The sequence below is a fragment of the Lycorma delicatula genome, chromosome 12 (assembly GCF_047948215.1).
Source record: "Lycorma delicatula isolate Av1 chromosome 12, ASM4794821v1, whole genome shotgun sequence".
Classification (NCBI taxonomy): domain Eukaryota; kingdom Metazoa; phylum Arthropoda; class Insecta; order Hemiptera; family Fulgoridae; genus Lycorma; species Lycorma delicatula.
Genome location: NC_134466.1, coordinates 48,513,421 through 48,533,743, shown reverse-complemented (window position 1 = coordinate 48,533,743; position 20,323 = coordinate 48,513,421). Strand labels below are relative to the sequence as shown.

The 20,323-nt window shown below is 27.4% G+C and overlaps 1 protein-coding gene across 1 annotated transcript in view; it reads left to right on the top strand.

Moving 5' to 3' along the window:
* Gclc (glutamate--cysteine ligase) overlaps positions 1-4,129 on the top strand; it is a 144,642-nt gene extending 140,513 nt beyond the window's left edge. The window contains exon 13 of the mRNA XM_075379801.1: positions 3,612-4,129. The gene's annotated coding sequence lies outside the window, so the exon portion shown is untranslated. The remainder of the gene's footprint in view (positions 1-3,611) is intronic.
* Positions 4,130-20,323: the final 16,194 nt, after the last annotated feature.

Here is a 20,323-nt window from a genome sequence, read left to right as displayed (position 1 = left end):
GTATTACATCAGGATTTTATTTAACAAGAGGATTATTTTTGTGATAACTTTAATTGGTAAAATAATTAGTACATTTAAACATCATTTTATGTAGAGAGATTTTTCTTAGACATATTGTTATTAAAAGTTATTGATAAATGTTATTAAAAATTGTCTTAATATTTTGAGAACAGTGAAACAAAAAAAGTTCATTAATTTACAAATTTTCTCATAAGTGACTTCCCCCTTCAGCTTTTTCTCTACTGTCCTTATGTAACATCCAGCAATAGTTGGCCATCATTGTTTCATTCCATCTTCCTTGATACTGCATTTCCATCTCTCTTATATCTTGGTGAAATCATTTACCTTGCTCTTCACTAAAATGCCTGAGATTTTCTAGAAAGTAGTCGATGTGTGAGTGCAGAAAGTGTATTTTAACATTCATTCTTCAACCAAGCTTTTTGAAGTTTTCCAATATCATGTCAACAGTTTCCTTATAATTGGGATCACTTTTATTCCCTAGAAAATTCTCAGTAACAGATGTGAAGGAAATCCAGGCTTTTTCTCTCCTATTCATTGTATTCTGAAAATCTTTGACCATCAATTTATGGATTTGAGGTCCAACAAAAATTTGAGCTTTCAATTTTTCTTGTGTGATGAAAGGAAATTTCATTGATAGGTTTTGAAAGCAGGTCCTATCTTGTAGAGCTGGTACAAACTGCTTCATTAAGCCCAATTTTATGTGTAATGGTGGAAGTAACACTTTGTGTCGGTCCATGAGCGATTCATGCAAAATATTCTTGCTACCAGGCATTAGTTGCTTTCTCTCTGACCAAACTCTCACATTCTAATGTTCTTCCTTTACCCGAATATTCCATTCACATAAAAACAAGTCATCTTTGTGTATCCACCTTATTGACCTAATAGTATTACTATTACTTCTAAATCACCACAGAATTTGTGTTTCTTTTATTGAATATTTTCTAATAATATCTGCATATTTTGAAATGTTTCTTTTATTGTAACTGAATGGGCCAAGGGACTGATGCGTATACATTTCCATTATGCTTTTAAGACTTCTTTTCGACGGAGGCAACAAAAAGCCTTCATTGAGTAGGATCATGTTCAGTTCCATAGAATAGCATTAACTTGTTTATGTCACTGCAGAAAACCAAGGAACCTGTGAGAAAAAGGAATTAGTTCTTTTTCTGTATGTCTGTACCATGAAAAATGTGACTAGTGCTAAAAGATTCTTATCTTTAAGTTGGGACCTTAGTAATTCTGTGGATGATTTAGGTAAATTCAAATCTGCTATCGGATTGTTAAGTTCAGCTTGGTAGTTTTTGGAGTAATATCTTCATCAGATTTGTATTCATCAGATTTGGTTTGGGATATTTTGCTATCAACATAATCTTCAGCTTTGTCCTCTAAATCAACTGGAGGAAGAGGGTCTTCTCCATGTGCAATCGGCCTGATAGCTGAAGGAATATTTGGATACGCAGTTTGTTTTTTATTGTTTGAATTGCAATTTAACATCAACTAAACAATAGCAACAGTCCAATAGCAATAAACAATAGCAATAGCAAAAGGTGATCTTTAAGCTCTCTCCACACCATAGGAATGGCAAACAGCATACATGATTTCTTACATTTAATCCATAAGCTTAATCTTTCTACACAATACCGGCAAACCTTTTTTGGTGTCCACGGTTTGTCCTGGTTCCCAAGTTTCACTTTGAACTAAGTATAATAATTTTTTCATAAAGTCTTTTATGTCTGTTGTTTGTTTAAGCACCGCATAATTTCCACAAATGTAAGAAAAAACATTGGGGTTGTTCTTGTGCTTACATGTAAACATTATTTAAAATATAAAAGACACTGGTAAAAATGAAGAATAGCCTGTTTATAACTCCACTCAAAATAGGCTAATCGAACAATAACTCCAAAAATATGCACACTGCAATCATATCAATCACTGTAAGCGATATACAAGTAAGTAGATCAGAAGTGGTGCCAACATATCTGTTTACAGAAAAATATCCCTCTAACAATTTCCCTTATCTGCTGTTGCGTTAGAAATCAATATAATCGAATTGTGAAAAAACTATACACGATAGACAAAAAACTGATAGCATTTTTGAATTCAGCATAAAAAATTGGTTAAAAAACAAGTATAGCCATCTGATATCATGTAAACTAGTGTATTCCTTGCATTTCTGTGAACTTGGTATGTATAATACCTAGTTCCATATAACATTTATGTCTCTATGCTTTTTAATTTTACTAGTAAGCTTGGAATCAGGTACTTGTTTTCTTTGAAAATTGCAATGCATTTTAAAAACTCATAACAGATTGCCTACAATCATTACAATTATGTGTTAATGTAAAGTAATTATTACAGTGTTTCTATAAAAAAAAAAAAAAATAGCTTTGTTTAGTACTTTGATCATTTTTCTATGTAAGGGCCTAGGAAGTTTATTTTTTATGAAATTATTAAGAGAATATATGCATTTTGTTAACTTTTACTTATTCAACTTTATTTAAACAAAATTAAAATAATTTAAATTGATGGAAATTGTAAAAACGAAAATTTTAATGGGAAGGGATCTGTTTTTCTATTTACATATTCTTGACGATATTCTATTAATTTAATATGTTGCACTTATTTATTATGTCATGTATTAGTCACTGGTGCTGTATTGTTGAAGACTAAAAGTCTGCTTATTTTGACAACTGATCCCCTTGTTATTGCATCCACAAATACTTCTTACATGTAACTATTCCAATCAATTACAGTGGCTTTACTTATTTTCAACTGCATTTCACACCATGCAACTGATATAAGCTGTTTACTCTAATAGTATATGAATCCTATCATGGTAAGAGACAAAATTGATGAATTCTGAAACCAGTTATTGATATGTATATGTATGGCTAACTTTCATCTGGAGTTCACATAAATTACAGCACCACTAGATGCAATCACTGTAGCATAATTTCATTTTATGATCGTTTTACTTCCTAGTAAAATACCATCTTCTTCAACAGGATAACAGCTGTTTTTCCATTATTCAAAAAACTCCAAACATCCATTTTCAACTGTTCACTAATTCACTACTAGCGTCTAGTTGCAATGATATGAAACATAATTAGCATACGTATGTCCAATTTAAAATTTTAAAAAGTCAATATTTAATCATGATTCTTTCAGTCTTATATTGTAAATAATTTTATTGATATTATGTTCTTTTAATTTATAATATCCTGAAATTAAGAAACAGATTAAGATTGATGCATTGCAATATAAAGGAGATAATGAAATCAATGTGGTGCTGTTAGTGTAATTCAGAAAAGTATGCAGTGACTAAGATAGCAAACTATGACTGGGCCTTCTCTATTACTAAACAAACACCAAAAAAAATAAATAAAACAGCAAGGAAAGCTCTAATTTACCTAATTGACGAAAGAGTGGAAATGATGCCTCTGATCCAGAAGGCTTTCTACTATATTTTGATAAATTTGTATACAAAAATTTTATCATAAATAAATAAATAAATGTTTTAAATGTAATTTTATAAATATATAAGTATCTTTAATATTTAAATGTAATTTTTTAATTGTTGTATTTTACAGAACAAATGGAGGGCGATAACCCATGGTATTGTGATAGAATTTATATATATATATATGTATATATATATATAAAATAGACAAAAATAGACAGAGAGAGTTATGGTTTATATTTTGTTATTTGTAATACACTAATATTGAAGCTTAATTATTTAATAATTAATTAAAGAATTTAAAAAAAAATGATGTGCCTGTACATGTAATTAAAGTATAGATTAATTATATATAGTTCATGATTATTATTATTATTATTTTATTACTGTTTTATTATAATAAAGTTAGTCTTCTGGTGAAATATATTTTACAAATGTGCATGTGTGTGTGTGGGTGTGTGTGTGTGTGTCTGTTTAATTATTAACGTGTATATTTATCAGTAAATAAAATTATTTTATTGTTTAAATATTGTCAATAAATACATGATAAATTTTTCATGTCTATTGTATTACATGGTTTGTCTGGAAATTTTTTTAAATATAATTTAACTTATTTAACAAATAACAAATTAAAAAACTTGGTATATGGTATATGAGAGTTACTTATTTGACTACATTAGTAGTATTAATACTCATACTACGAGTACTAATTTTAGAAGGTTTTTTTTTATTCATTTTAAATCAATTTACTATAAGTGTAGATTAAATTTACTTATCTGCTGTCTTAATGGAAAATTTTTATCTTTTATCATCTGCTAAGCATTTCAAGATGTATAAGTGTATCTTGTCCTGATAAGGTTACAGTCAGATATGACAGATGTCTCTCATTTTTCCCAGTATTTTCATGAATTTATAAGTAATATTTAATAACATGAGGGCTGTTTTTTTTTTCAACATCCGATAGGCTGTAAAAAAAAGACACATTGACATAACAAAATGATTTATTTACTAAAAGTTGAGTAGTATCTAACTTATTTTTCTACGTAATTGCCAAAATGATTGAGGCATTTATATATCGTGGCACCAGCTTTCCAATGCCTTCTTCAAAGAAGTTTGCTACCAGTGAGGTAAGGTACATTTTGACAACCTCCTGAAGTTCTTCATTGATGACGAAGTTGTGCCCACCCAACCATGCCTTCAATTCTCGAAAGAGGTGAAAATAGCTAGGTGCTAGGTCTGGACTATATGGTGGATGGTCAGGAAAACCTCCCAAACGGGAAAACTTTCCGTTTGAATTGTTTGAGAAGGTCTTGAGTCATGTTGGCACAGTGCAGTCATGCATTATCATGGATTAAAACAATACCATGCCAGATGAGAGCATGCCTCTTTATATCTTGTGGATCGATGTGCGAAGGCGATGTAAAAATTAAGAATAAACTTCCTTTGTTATTCTCTGCACCATAAAATCCACCTACAAGACACCTTTACGTTCCCAAACAACTGTAGCCATTGTTTTTCTGTTGCTCAGTGTCTGTTTGAACTTTTTCGGCTTTTTTAAAGAAGAAGTGTGCATCCACTGCTTAGACTGTTGTTTGGTTTCTGGATTGTCATACTGGATCCAAGTCTCATTGCCAGTAACAATAGACTTCATTCAATAGACCTCACTATCATAATGTATGAGAAACATTAAGGCTGATGCCATTCGTTGTGTAAAAAAAATTTGTTGTGTTTTGTGATCATCAAACAACATTTTTAGGACCCAATGTGCACACAGTATCCGGTATCTTAGGTCTTTAGTCACGATTGTGTACAGAGAAGACCTTGAAATTTCTGGGATTATTGCAGAAAACTCACATTGTAAACCATTTATCGCAGACAAATTCTTCAACATGCTCTACCAAGCATACAGAAGTCACGGACTAGTGTTCTTGCCCACCTTCGTCATGGATGTCTGTTTGCCCTTCTTTAAATTTCCTACACCAATCCCATACACTACCATCACTCATAAAGTTTTCATTATACACTAGGCTCATTCTGCGATAGATTTCAGCAATGGTACATGCTGAAATGGAGCTGGAAATGGCAAAGGTTGTGGTGGGGAGGGTGGCACATTCGCTCAATGTGCAGATCTGCCTCCCACCTATCTCTTGTTTACTTAGAGGCACAATATCAGACATTGAAAAAAAAACAGCCTTCGTATTATTTAAGTCTCATTTAATTTTAAGTATTTTGCTTGTTGATTTGTTAGTTAATATTTTTTTTTAGACACTTAGTACTTAAGATCATGATTTCTTTTTGTAATAATTTATAAATGTTGATAAATATTATATTTTCATATTTCTCCTATGATGTATATTGTTCAAATCAAAGCTCTGGATAGTTGTGGCAGGAAGAGATAACATTCCTGTACATAAAATAATTTATCAAAAATTAGCAAGTACAATTTTCTATGAATAATATATACGAGGCATATTCATTAAGTAAGGACTGTTTGGTCGTTAAAAAAAATTAACTTGTGAGAAAAGATTTTTACTTACCGTTTTAGCTTACTACATATCTACTTCTCTTTTCCACATAATCACCATTCAGTTCTAAGCACTTTTCATAACGCTGCACCAGCTTCTTCAACCCCTCCGCACAGACGTTTGCTGCCTGGGAATTGAACCAATTGACAGCAGCAGTTTTGAGTTTCTTATTGTTTTCTAACTGTTGTCCACTAAGCCACTTAAATGCAAGAAGAGGAAGTAGTCGACTAGGTGCAAGGTTGGGACCATATGAGGTGGTTAAAAATTTTCAAATGAAAATCTTGAATCTTCATGGTTAAGGCAGCGATGTGAAGATGTGCGTTGTCATGAAGGAGGATAACGCTGGATGGTAGTTTCCTGCATCATAAAATGGAGATAACATTCCTGTACATAAAATAATTTATCAAAAATTAGCAAGTACAATTTTCTATGAATAATATATACGAGGCATATTCATTAAGTAAGGACTGTTTGGTCGTTAAAAAAAATTAACTTGTGAGAAAAGATTTTTACTTACCGTTTTAGCTTACTACATATCTACTTCTCTTTTCCACATAATCACCATTCAGTTCTAAGCACTTTTCATAACGCTGCACCAGCTTCTTCAACCCCTCCGCACAGACGTTTGCTGCCTGGGAATTGAACCAATTGACAGCAGCAGTTTTGAGTTTCTTATTGTTTTCTAACTGTTGTCCACTAAGCCACTTAAATGCAAGAAGAGGAAGTAGTCGACTAGGTGCAAGGTTGGGACCATATGAGGTGGTTAAAAATTTTCAAATGAAAATCTTGAATCTTCATGGTTAAGGCAGCGATGTGAAGATGTGCGTTGTCATGAAGGAGGATAACGCTGGATGGTAGTTTCCTGCATCGTCGATTTTGGATCGCTCATTTTAGTTTGGTAAGCGTTTTACATTACACATCAGCTATAAATTTAAGTTTTTTAATTTATACCAGTTTTACCAACTTTACATATCATGTTATCATAAATGTCTATAATTTCTATAAATACTTAAATATTGTATCTATTAATATCAAACAAATAATGATGCAAGGAGTCTGCTTAATTCATGATAATGAACTTGCCTACAGTTTACGTTACATCGATGTTTTACCAAACTTTCAAGTGAGAAATATTGACTAATCACTTGTTCATTCCTTTTTTTTCACAAATGATATTTATGAATTAAAAGAACAGATGGTAAAAATCTTTGATATCAGAATCAAGAAAATTGTTCACAGCTAAGTAAATGTATTGAAATTCATGTAATTATAGAAAAATTATAATTAAAAATATTATAACTCAATCCCAAGATAAAATGCTTAAAAGTATTTTCCAATTATTAATTTTCTGAGTATTTATTTTTTGCATCAAGAGTCATGAAATAGATTCTTCTTTCCTAAAAGCATATATTAACAACCAGTTGTTATTACATTTCATTGATTAAAATAATGTACAGAAAAATTGGTATATTTTTACCAGTTGTAAAAGCCATATTAATTATTATCAGAGATTATTATATATTAAAAAATAAAAATATTAATAATTTTAAGAACTTTCCAGACAAGCTTATTATTCAGTGTTATTGCTGTTTGTATGTTTTTTTAGCAATGCATACTCACATATATGTGCACTCAACACACAAACATACACGTATATTCATAAACATACAAGTACGTCAGTTAATTTTTAACTAAAACCATTTTCATTTATAAATAAATAGATATAATATATTTGTTTATTTTTGTATCCTGTTGTGTTATAGCCAACATTTTATTGTTGTATATTTTACGTAATTCAAAATGTTTATTAAAAATTGAATGTCAGTCAGTATACTTCATTTTGATAAAACATTGACTTAATTTAAAATGTGACTTGTCAAAATCTAGTTATGCTAAATTAAATTAGTAATGAATTGATAAATTAATCAACTTAATTTAGTTACTTGGTTTAGATAAAAAAAAATATTAATGTTTATAAAATAATTCTCTTATATAAAAAATATATTTAGAAAGTTAGTAATGTTAATTTAAAAAAAAAAAAAATATTTTATTTTTAACAGATTTTATATAATTTTTTTTATATTTATAACAGATTTTATAATTTTTAACATTTTTATATATAATTTCCATCATCATTTAGATAATTTCAAAATCTATTACTTGTTATCATAATATGAAAGTGGGGTTTTGCACTTTTGTTGTTGTTGGAACTATTATAAATAGAAAGGAATTTTTTAAGATGTATAGATATCTAATTATTCACTTACTGTTAATCAGTGCTGCAAGTTGGTTGATTTTTTCCTCAACCAAATCATATGGTAAAGGCTTGAGTTTGTAACATTGGTATGTTGTCTACAATTTTTGTGAAGTAATGTAAATCTTAGAGTAAATATGACATACCTTTTATTTTGGGTTAATGATTGAAGTTGTTATAAAGTCTCAATGTAGGAGGCTTTAATTATCTTTGCAAATGAGATAAATTACTTTGTATTCCAAAAAAAAATTATGCAAATGATCTTGTGGGTTGGATTTATGTTTTTGGCAGTAGGTGGCTTTTCCTCAAAGAATAGCTGCCTTAATTTTAATTACATAAGGTACTACTATGTTTCATCACCATAATGATTTGTAGAAACATCAAACCTGCATGTGATTTTACTTCTTGAAATTTATTGAATATATCAATAAAGCATTAAAATTATTAACTATTAATCGTATTTATATACTTTTGAATTTATTACATTCACCCAAATAATAACTGATAATAAATAACTGATAATTCTTTGTCACATCATGCATATTCTCATCTATTTTATGACTATTAAATCACTAGTGGTTATAATTTTTAACCATTTCTATGATGTACTTATTTAGAAATTTTTTATCTGTGTTTAGAACTCCTATAAGCAAGTATAACTTCTTTTAATCATTTGCAATGCTACAAATGAATAAATTAAGTATAAAAAAACTTTTCAATCAGAACAGTTCACTTGCCTTTTTAATGACAACAAACCATTAACTTGAATGTCACCACCTAATTGATCCTCTCACTAATGATTTGATGAAATAGCAAAATATTCAGCTCAGTTTAGTTGTTTATTTTATTAAAAATAGTTTATATACATGTTCATTTTGTATGCATGTTCTTATTACTTATCACCATTTATTTCCTTTCAATTATTGTCACTCTAGTACTGAAAATATGTTATTCTACAGTCTATTTTCATTCATTTAGTGACTTGTATCACATAGCATTATTCTTTATTTGTGCATTTCTATAACTGGTATATTAAAGCAGATTTTTAACTTCTCTGCATAAATCATGTAGTGTAACTATAGGTGACAAACATTTGTGACTTTATTAGATATAAAATAAAGCAGTTAGAAAGATTAAATAAAGGAGAATTATTGAAGAAAATTGAGATTGGTTTTGAAGTAGATGAAACAATGGTTAGAAACCGAAAAATAAAAAAAAAGCCTGCTAGTATATATTTTTAAATTATCCTCTGAAGGCCTTATCTTATTCCTGTAATATGCTAAAGGACATAATTTGAATGATAAACTTTGGTTGTAGTTTATCAAACAGAGAATAATAAAAAAATTATCAAAACATCTGTCGGGCTGATTTATTCATTTTTGATAGTATCATTTATTTAATCATTAAGCAAAGAATAAAAAAGAAAACAGATGTACTTAGTATTGTTTTTTTTTATCTCGGATAAAAAAAAAAAAAAACAATAAAAAGAAGCATTAATTGAGGTCAATTAAATTTGTTAAGAGGAAATCTATTCTACATATAATAAAAATATAAATTCAGGAATTTGTTTCTGATTATTCAGAAAAATTAAATAAAGGTAAAATCAGTCTCAATTGTAAACATACATTCCAGCTATTTATTTACATCTTGTCTCTTGCAATTTATCAAAACATGGAACATTCATTGTTGTGTGATGTGTATAACTATTGGTAGATTCGCGTGATTTTATCCTGATTGAAAAAAATAGAACTGAATCCAGATTCATACAAGTGAGTTGTTGCAAATAATTTTCTTTTTTTAATTTTTCTAATGTGGATGTTGGCCCAATGTGATGAGGATAATTATGATATATAAATGAGGTCGTGTACAGACTCAGGCTGACCATTCGGTTGTTAAACAAATGGCTTGTTATGATGAGTTAACCAGTAGATTAGCTCAATAGGTTAAAAAATGGGAAGATAAAGTTGTTTGCCAGGTAAACAAATAAGTCGCTTTTCTGTTAAACATAAAGTGTTTTCTGCTAAGTTTTAGGAAAACATCCAACATAGCACACCATAACATCTTTAAAGACTTACCTTCAAATTGCATTTCATATGCGTAATTTATCTACAAATGAATAAAATATTCCTTTTTTTGTTAATCATATAAACCTTTTAAAAATTTTAGAAATATGGATTCATGATTCATTTTTTGAAGTCTATAGCAGTAAAATATTTATTAAACAATACTGATAACATTTCAAAATAATCTATAATCTCTTCCCATATAATAAGAATTATGAATTCAGTTGCCTCTAACAAATGAAAATCTAAGGAGATTAAATTAACAATGAAGAAATATTGACTGTATAATTATAATTTACCATTAAAAAATACATAAAATACTGGCAGCTAGTTGAGTGATGATTCCAATACATCAATCAAGGACTTCTCATTGTTTTACTCTCTGAATTTCTACCTTGCACCCCAGTTTAGATACTTCTAATTTATAATATTTTCACCTTAATATCTAAGAGTGAATGTCAACCAGAATTATAAAAAATATGTTATAATGTTATAAAAAAAATTGTTAAAAAATAATTTCTATATTTTACTGCTGGCCACATTATTGCATTAATTTTATTAAATACAAAAAAATAATATACAAATACATACTTGCAATGTAATTTATGGTGATTTTAAAACAAATGAAAGAAGTTGATGTATATGGTACATGAATTTGTACAATTATGATGCAGCAGTATTAATATTATTTTAATTCTGTATTTAGTTTCTTAATACACTTTCTATATATATATATTTATTAACTAATCAAGCAAATCATTTTATAAAAAATTCTTAAAAAATCATTCACCAAAAAATAAAATGTAAAAATTTTATTGTTAAAGTTAGCTAGTAGATAAAGGGATATTATTGAAGACATGTGATAAAGATATAAAAAGAAATATTTTTAAAAAAATTTAAAAATAATAAAAATTAATAATTTTAGAATAATTATTTTATCATTATTGTTAATATTTCATCCCGTATGAGTAGAGACAATGTATATAAAGCACTGTTTCTTATCAAAAGGAATTTATAAATGTGTTGTTTTATCAGAATCAGATTTCAGTTCTTTTCTGTTAATTCACTGCTGTTTTAAATATCATTGTGTAATTCAACACTATTCTGTATTTACTTTAAATATCACTTTTGTTGTTATTAATAAGTTGTATATAATTTGCATATTTAATGTTAATTAGGCAAGGTTAGCAAGCAAGTGTTAGGTTACGTTGGTATCGTACGAAGTCAAGTACAGGGAATCATTAGTTATAACCTAACCTTAACCTTGACATAAAGCTAGCCAACTTTTCTGTATTAATCTAATACATAATCTAGTTTTATATATTATAATATATATTATATATTATAAAATGTATAGTTAATATAACCTAGTTAATATATATATATATATATATTAACCTAGTTAATACAATATATAAAATTAAGTATGTATTGTAATAAAATTTTAAGGTGGTAGTGAATTAATGAAAAAGAACCCAGTTTTCTTAGACCTGTGTCACCTGTAAAGCCCCAAAGATATATAACCATTAATTAGAGTGGTTTTCTGAGGTAGTAATGATGTTCATTAGACAATCATTATGCAATGAACAGAATGAAGGTGTTGTTTATATAACTTAATATCACTTGCTGATCGTGTGAATAGTATATTTGACGCCTTAAAGAAGACATTAGGAAACTAATTCACTCCTTAATTAATCTACTAATCGTGATATAGGTTGTTTTTTGATTTCTGATGATGGACTTGCCATTTTCAGAATGCCTGTTGTTTTTTAACAGGTCACCTGTAAATGTTCGGGTTGTGACACACATAATATGTACAACATTGTATTATTATTTTATTTACATCTAAAAAATAACTGTTATGGTAGGATTTACCAGATCATTGATTGCTCATGAAAACATTTTTTTCATTGTTCTCTGTTTTTAAAGTTATTACTTTTAGAATTCTGGTTAGATTTTCTCTAAAATTTTATTTTATTTACATTTACTATAAAAGGTTTTTTTTTGTATAATTCCTGTTGCATTTATATTATATGTTTTTCATTATAATTTTATTTATTTTTACAGTAATTTTATTTTATTTTTCAGCTTAAGTAATTTAAATTTTTTTAATCTTCTTTTTACTTTAAATTGGAATCACTGGGTATAGGAATTAATTTGAAATATGTTTTAGTATTTTTCCTATCTATTTTGTTATTTTTAAAGATGATTTTGTCATTTTTAGCAGTGAGTTGTGATTCTTGTAAGGTCACTTACAATTGTTACAGTTGCGATATTTAATAAAGTTATAATTATGTCCAGTTTGTATAAAATCTTTATTAGTGGATAGTTGTAAAATACTTTTTTGGTATTTCTTGAAGCAAGATTAAAGTGGAATATATTGGAGGATAATTTTAACAGGACTATCATACATCATGGGTTTCTATATAATTTGTGTTGATTAATATTTTACATCAAGTAATGTAATGTATTGTTTAATTGATTATATGGAATTTTGTATATTTATCAATCTGGATTGTGGTGTTCTCTCAGGATTTTTTTATTTTAATAAATTAAGTTTTTATTATTAACATTTATTTGTACTTTGTTTCATCAGTTCTTTTTTCTGATTTTTTTTTTAATTTTGTTTTTTCAAAATAAAATTGAAAAAAAAATTAGAAAATTCTGTATTGTTTATTCTTTGTGATGATTTATTAACAATCAAAATTTATTTTTATTTTTAGATTTTTATTCTTTGTTATTTTTTGAGCATTTTTTATGAGGTTCATTCAGATATAAATCAGAATTTGTTTACATATCTTTATTTATATTAGAAAAAATTATAATAACTAAATTACCTTATTTTCTACATATTTTCTTTTAACAGCAATACATTTTCTCTACGAGATAGATAGCTTCCTGATCCCCTCATCAAAAAAACAAGATGTCTGTCCCAACAACCAAATGTGCGCATAATGCTCAACTGTGGCATTGTCTTTGAATATTTCCTCTCCTAAAACTTCTTTCACCAAATCAGACATGTAAAAATCACATAGTGACAAGTCTGGACTGTACGATGGATATTCAAGAGTTGTCCAGTGAATTTTAGCAAGTTTATGGTGAGTATGAGCTGCTGCATGCAGCTGTACATTGTGGTGGAGGACATTGTGAATCATTTGCTGGCGTCATTTGTTGCAATAAGCAGATCGTCATCATGCAACAGTTGGCATTAGTTTGCCACATTTACCATCCCATCCTTCATTCATGCAGCAAATCAATCAGCAGCACACGTTTTGAGTCCCAAAAGGATTCAAAGTTCTGACTGTTGTCAGAATCTTTCCAGCTTACAAATGTTTCCTGACCTTGGTCAGTGCCCAGGTCACTATACGATTAAAAAATACCCTTCCTTCTTCTTCAAAGCAATTCAGAAGCTGTTGGTAGATATCTTTCCACATATTTCTCTGTGCTTCAATGAGAAGATGTGTTGACCCGCCTCACCGACACTTTAATTTATCCAAAAGTGTCTGAGAACAGTGTATGCATACTCCCAATACTTATACCTACCTTTGATCCAATTTCAGCGACAGTTATGTTTCCACATTTCACGAATGACCTGAATGTTGTTGTCATTGATGCTGGTCCACAGACAACGTTTGTGACTTTCATTCTCCATTGCATCACGGCCACATCAAAATTTTTTAGCCCAAACATTTGAATCTTTTGAAGGATCTCTGAACTGTGCCTGTAGTACAGTCAAAATTTCAGAGTATTTGACATCGTCGTTGGGGAGAAATCAGATTATAATTTGTTGCTCAAAGGACGATGGTACTTCCTGCTTAGACATTTTGCTACTGATGAAGGTATGTGATGTACAGATGTGGCTGGTCGATTGCTCCCCTCCACACACATCAACTAACTGTCCGCAGAGCCCCACCATATTCACTGCTCTTAGTCCAGACAGAAAAAATTCCACTTTATATTTGAATGACCCTGGTATTTAGAAATTTATTTCAATAACTTTTTTAGCAAAGTTATCTCTTTGTATATAAATTAAGTAGTATTAAACCAATTACTATTTTGTACATTTTTTATTTAGGTAAATAAATAATTTTTTTTACCAATATATATAAATAATATTAACTTCACTTAAAAGTGATTCTTTTTTTAAAGATTCTACATTTATTGTTAAATGTTATTTTATATTTTTTTAGAATTTTATTGTTTTGTTTTGATATTTATTTTTTTATTGTTGTATTATATTTTATTTTAAAAAAAAGTTAATTTAATAATTGTTGATTACTGTCAGTTAAAATGTTTTTTTTAATCAATTTTAATTTGGTAAATAGTGCAGAATTTATAAATGTAAGTATTTTTTTAAAATGATTTTTAAGATGAGTTTTCAATGAATTCATAGCTTGTACTAAAAATTAGTTTACTATTAACTTTGACAAATGAATGTTGAGGACGGGGAAAACTAGGTATACACTTATGGAATGTCCAAATAAAAATGTAAATATAGTTTTATTAAGTAAGAGTAAGGATCACATTTAAATTGTAATAAAAAAAACAAATCTCTTAAATATTCAGATTGATATCCTTCAACATTAATACACTCCTGTAGTTTAGATTTTACATTCAACTTTGTTACAAAATTGTTTGAGTTCATCAATTTCTTGGTAGGCGGCTTCCTTAATGAACTGAATCATATAATCAACATATGTGGTTTACTTGAAAATATCTTTAATAACTCCACAAAAGAAGAAATAAATTGTGGTAAGATCAAGAGGCCATACATTGATTGCCATTCAACTCATCCTCAACAACCTATCCATATTCTGGGAAATTTGTGGTCAAGTAAGTCGAACATACTTAGAGCATAGTGGGCAGAAGTCCCATTTTGGTGAAAGTAGAACTCTTCATTTTCTTTCCGACAATCTGAATTAATATAAGAAAATAAGTTATGCAACTGTATACCTACTTTTTGAGCCCTCCTCTTCCACTGGTTTATTATCATTTATTATTTCTATTGACTAATATGAGTCATTTTTTGAATTAATTTTTGTCAATTGTGATTCTAATAAAAAAAAGATGAAGATTACACTAGATAAAGAAATTAGATTCATAACTAGATATGTTCCAAATTAATATTAGAATATTGAATTATATATTTAAGGTAATTAATTATTTAATTAAGCACCTGTGTAGAAGTCATAGGTCAATTATAGTACATGAATGTTAAAAAAAAATTACTAGTACAATATTCTTTTTAATTTTTAAATGCTTCTCTTATATTTTAAATAGTAAAGTTTTAATACAACTAATATCAAATCTATTTCTTTACTCTGCATTGTTTTTAATATTTTACAACTGTATTAATGTTATTATTAAATTACGTTAGGTTTTTTAACTGTGTTAAAAAAACAGTTTGTGAAAGGTTTATATTCTGGTTATTTACTGTATGTCCTACAACTATGGGTAGGATGAGTGTTTTCTTAAGGATGTTTGTACTTGCTTGTTCTTCATACAGCCTTTTAATTCTCTAGAAAAGATGATTTTTATTGTAGCATCAGCTGTTAATGCATTATTTTTTTCAAATGGATAAAACTTATCATCTTCCAAAGAGTAACAAACAGAATTGTACATTCTACATGTTGTAAGTGGGCTTTAAACTTATACTATTGATGGGGTTGTTTGTCTTATTCTGCGACTATTTTATAAGTAAATCATTTTTATCACTATCTATTCGTTTGTTAATCATTAATAATATCTTCCCCGCTTTAAATTCTATGAATGTAGATTAAATCTTGCTGCTTGATCCACTTTGATACTTCAATGGTTTGTAGAGCCTGGTATATGTTGTGATCTGGTGGGAGGCGGCACCTACCTGTAGGTCTGTCTAGAGACTGTTCCATTCTGATTGGAGTACATTAAACCTAATACCTGAAGTGTCTTTTGGATAAAACTGGATTTCTACGAAAATAAAAGTGATAATAATGTAGATAATAAATAACAGTAAGAGCTATTTGGTTGAATGTTCAGTTTGAGCTTCTAAATGTATGTTCAATTCCTCTCTACTAAAAAATAAACATGGTTTAGGAAATAGAAATTAAAACCAGTTTTGTGTACTTATATGTTTATTTTAAAAAACAATTTAGGAATTGCTTTTAAAAAATGAATCGCTCCTTTTTTTATATCTTATCTATAAATTTTTCTCATCTCTAACAAAGTGTGATTTTTGTAATTTTAATATATTTAAAGTGAAAATAACAAACATATGTGTTATTATTTATGATAAAAATTCTTCATTTTGGAAACAAAACTTACATTTAAAATAATCCAGTTCATCTTATAACTTGAGCTGAAATTAGTTTTTCCATTTTTCTTTGTTATTTTATAAAAATATAAAAATTAATATTTTGCTAAAAAGAAATTTGAAGGAATATAAATAATATTTTTATATAATTATTATTTATTACCATTTATAATTTTTTTTAAATAATAACTTTATTAGTATTTTCAAGTGTAATTAAAAACAAAATCCAGCTTGAATGGTTTACCAGGTATATACTATGAATAAGACCAAACACGAGCAATTTTTCTATTAATTTTGTACCAATTTTTACTTCATTATTATTTTTATATGTTTTACTTTTTATATAAATTGTTTTTAATATTATTACAGTACTTATTGTTAAAAAGATTATTAAACAAATTAGTTGAATCATTTTACAAAATTAGATGTTCAAGGTCCTTGAACATGAAAAAGTAAACAATGAAATTTTACATGAACAAAGTAAACAAAACTGTTCCTGACAGGCAAATAAAGAAAACCTTGATTAGAATACTATTTTGGAACATCCACCAATGAAAACAAGCATCTGTTTTTCTGGTACGAACTCACCTTAATAGTTAATATTTATTTTCTCAGAGAAATACACTGGGTTTATATTTATAGTAATTATTGATTGCTGTAGTTGGTGCAGCCCTGATTTAAATAATAAGTAAATGAATCAGTAAACATCTCACTATAATGAACTAATTATACTATATAACATAAATTTAATCGTCTAAACCCATTTTTAAAATGAGGTTTGACTTGTCAACCTAATTAGGTTGACTAATGCTTATTTGGTCCAAATCGAATTATTTTTAATTTGTTATATTTTTTTGTTGTACTCACTAGAATACCATTGTGTTTGGTAAACTATCAAGGCCACTTAAAATTAATAATAAGAGGCTTGGTTTATCCAATAGGCACTTCAATCATTAGTTTTACTTTTTATGAAATATTCCAACAGGAAATAAAATCCTTAGATAGTTTCACAAAAATACAGGTTCACTAGCCCAATAAAGAAGTGGTTGACGTTCCAGCAAGGGAGTTGATCTAATGCTAACATTTGTCCAAAAAAGAAGGAATGTAGGCTTGGGAAAGGGGATGTAAGAAAGGGGAGTGAAGAGAAAGAAGACAATTAACCCATAAAGGAATTACCTCTGATCAGGATAGATTACAGTTAAGCCTAATATCTAATTTATCGAAAGGTCACTTATATCAATTTTAATACTTGTCAATATTTAAATATAAGTGACATAAATAACCCAGAAAAAATATATATGCAAAGAAAATAGATTGTTGGACTAATCATTTAACAGAAATGGATTTATCCATTTCTGTTGAAATTTGAAGAATATGTATTACTCAACAAAATTAATTATTATGTAGGGTGATGCCCGGTGATGTAGATTGCGACTGACTTCTTGCTAACTACTATGTCCTGTTGTGATATATTATCCCCTCGGCCGTAGTATTAGCAGTGCCAATGCTATCCCATGTAAAATTACTGTACATTATGTATTTAAACTTTGAGAGGTAATAAAATTGTTATTCAACTTAAGTAGTACTTACTCTTAAGGATATTAATTTCATAATCAAATGAATGAAACCTTATCAAACATGCATATTCAATCATTCTACTATTAGTTGTGATGTTAGGTAAAAAAGCTTGATTAAAAAATCATTCTTAGTTCATAACATGACAAATTAAATTGTAATTTTATTTTTAATAATGTACTTATGATTTATTACGGAGTTTATGTAGAAAACAGGAAAGAGAAATACTAAATGTTAAATTTGAATTGATTCTATTTTATATCTATAAAAAAACAAAATAAAAATATTTCTGTTTGTTAGCAGATTTTGTTTGCTTTCATGTATTTTTTTTTTGTTTAATTTTTTTACATAACATAACCTTCTTACCATATAAATAAATTGTTTGTTTTGAGTATAAAAATTTTAAAAAATAGTGGTTGAGCTTTAATGTTTTATTGGTGATAATGCTTTTTAAGGAAGTATTTAATTTTAAGAACCTAAAACAGTCCCCAAAATTTAATTGAATTAAGAACCTAAAATAGTCCTCAATTCAAAATTAATTCTGTTAATTTAAAGTAAAAATCTTCCCAAATTAAATTGATAATTTTTGTAAAATAAATACAGAATTTATACATGAACTGAATATAAATTATGGTATATCATGAATTTCCAAATTTTTTATAAAAGTTTATAAAGTTTACAGTTTCCTATATCTTAGTGCTGTTTGTATTTCAGTTTAATTTAGAATTTCTCTTTGTCATATTATGCAAAAACTTTTTGTTATATTTTTAACATTTTATATATATATATATGCTATTACTTTATGAAAAATGTACTTATATCATTTATTTTCACTTAACATTTTTCAATTAACACTTTTTTTCACTTTTTGAGAAAATTTGTTTAAAATGCAAAGTTTTAAAATAAAAAGTACTGCATTAAGTGGATTTTTAAGCACTGTACAAATAAATTAAGTGTTATAGATGAAGAATATTTGTTTTTTTTTTGTAGCCCTATCTTTTTAATATTTCTCGTAATAAAAGGTGAAAATTTACTATGTAAATTCAATATTAAATATAAGTACTTATACTCAATGACAGGTTTAGTTGAGCTGTTGTTTAAATGGAGATGACTTGAAATATTCTTCTCAAAAAAAATTGCAATTCACAGTCAGCCGTGGGAAAAGGAAATGTTTACATTTGATATCGCATTTTGTTTAACGTTTCCATGTGTATTTATTTTTATCATTAACACATATTACACCATTCTTATTAGTACATATATGTATTTACAAATTAGTTGACAGGTATTGACAATTGTGATTAATGACTGATTATAATGTTCTGATTCATATAGAAATTTTTCCTTTACATTTAAACCTACTTAATCAGTATTTGTATACCTTGTTATTATATTGCAGCTATCATATTGGTTCTGGCAATGGTGTGATAAACTGCCTATAACTGAATAGAATGTTTTTATTGTGAATATTAGTTATAAACTCCATTAAAAAAGTCACGATATATGCTACTTTATAGTCTCAACTAAACATGTCATTGAGTGTAGTTGATAATTTATTTTGTTATTCTAAAACAATTTATTTTATTAGCATTTTTTTTTTTATGTCATTCAATTAAAAGTTACTTAATAGAATAATTTAATAGATTTTAAGTTAAAGATGAGGTTAATCTACTACTTTATTCAATAATTTTTTTATTTTCACTTTTTTTTAGATTGTTTTATTAAAGTATGACTGCAAAATTTAAAAAAATCACATTTTTTAAAACTCTTATTTATTTTAAGTTCTAAAAATTATTGAAATTAAAAGTGAAATACTTAAAAAATTGTACTGTAATTTTTTTTTTTTTTTAATTATGCAACATAATGTGTTATTAAATCTATTTAATACATATATATATATATATATATAAACAAAATATTTTATAAGTTGTATTTGACATTATGAATGAACTACATTAAAATAGAAGAGTTAAATTTGAATTAATTTTTAAATATATTTTAAAACATAAAATTAAATATATTATTTTTAACATATATTTAAATATAAAAGTAGGTAAGCCTTAAAATCTATCGATCATTGTTACATTTAGAAGATAATTACATAGTGTTAATTTAGTTTCATATGTTGGTACT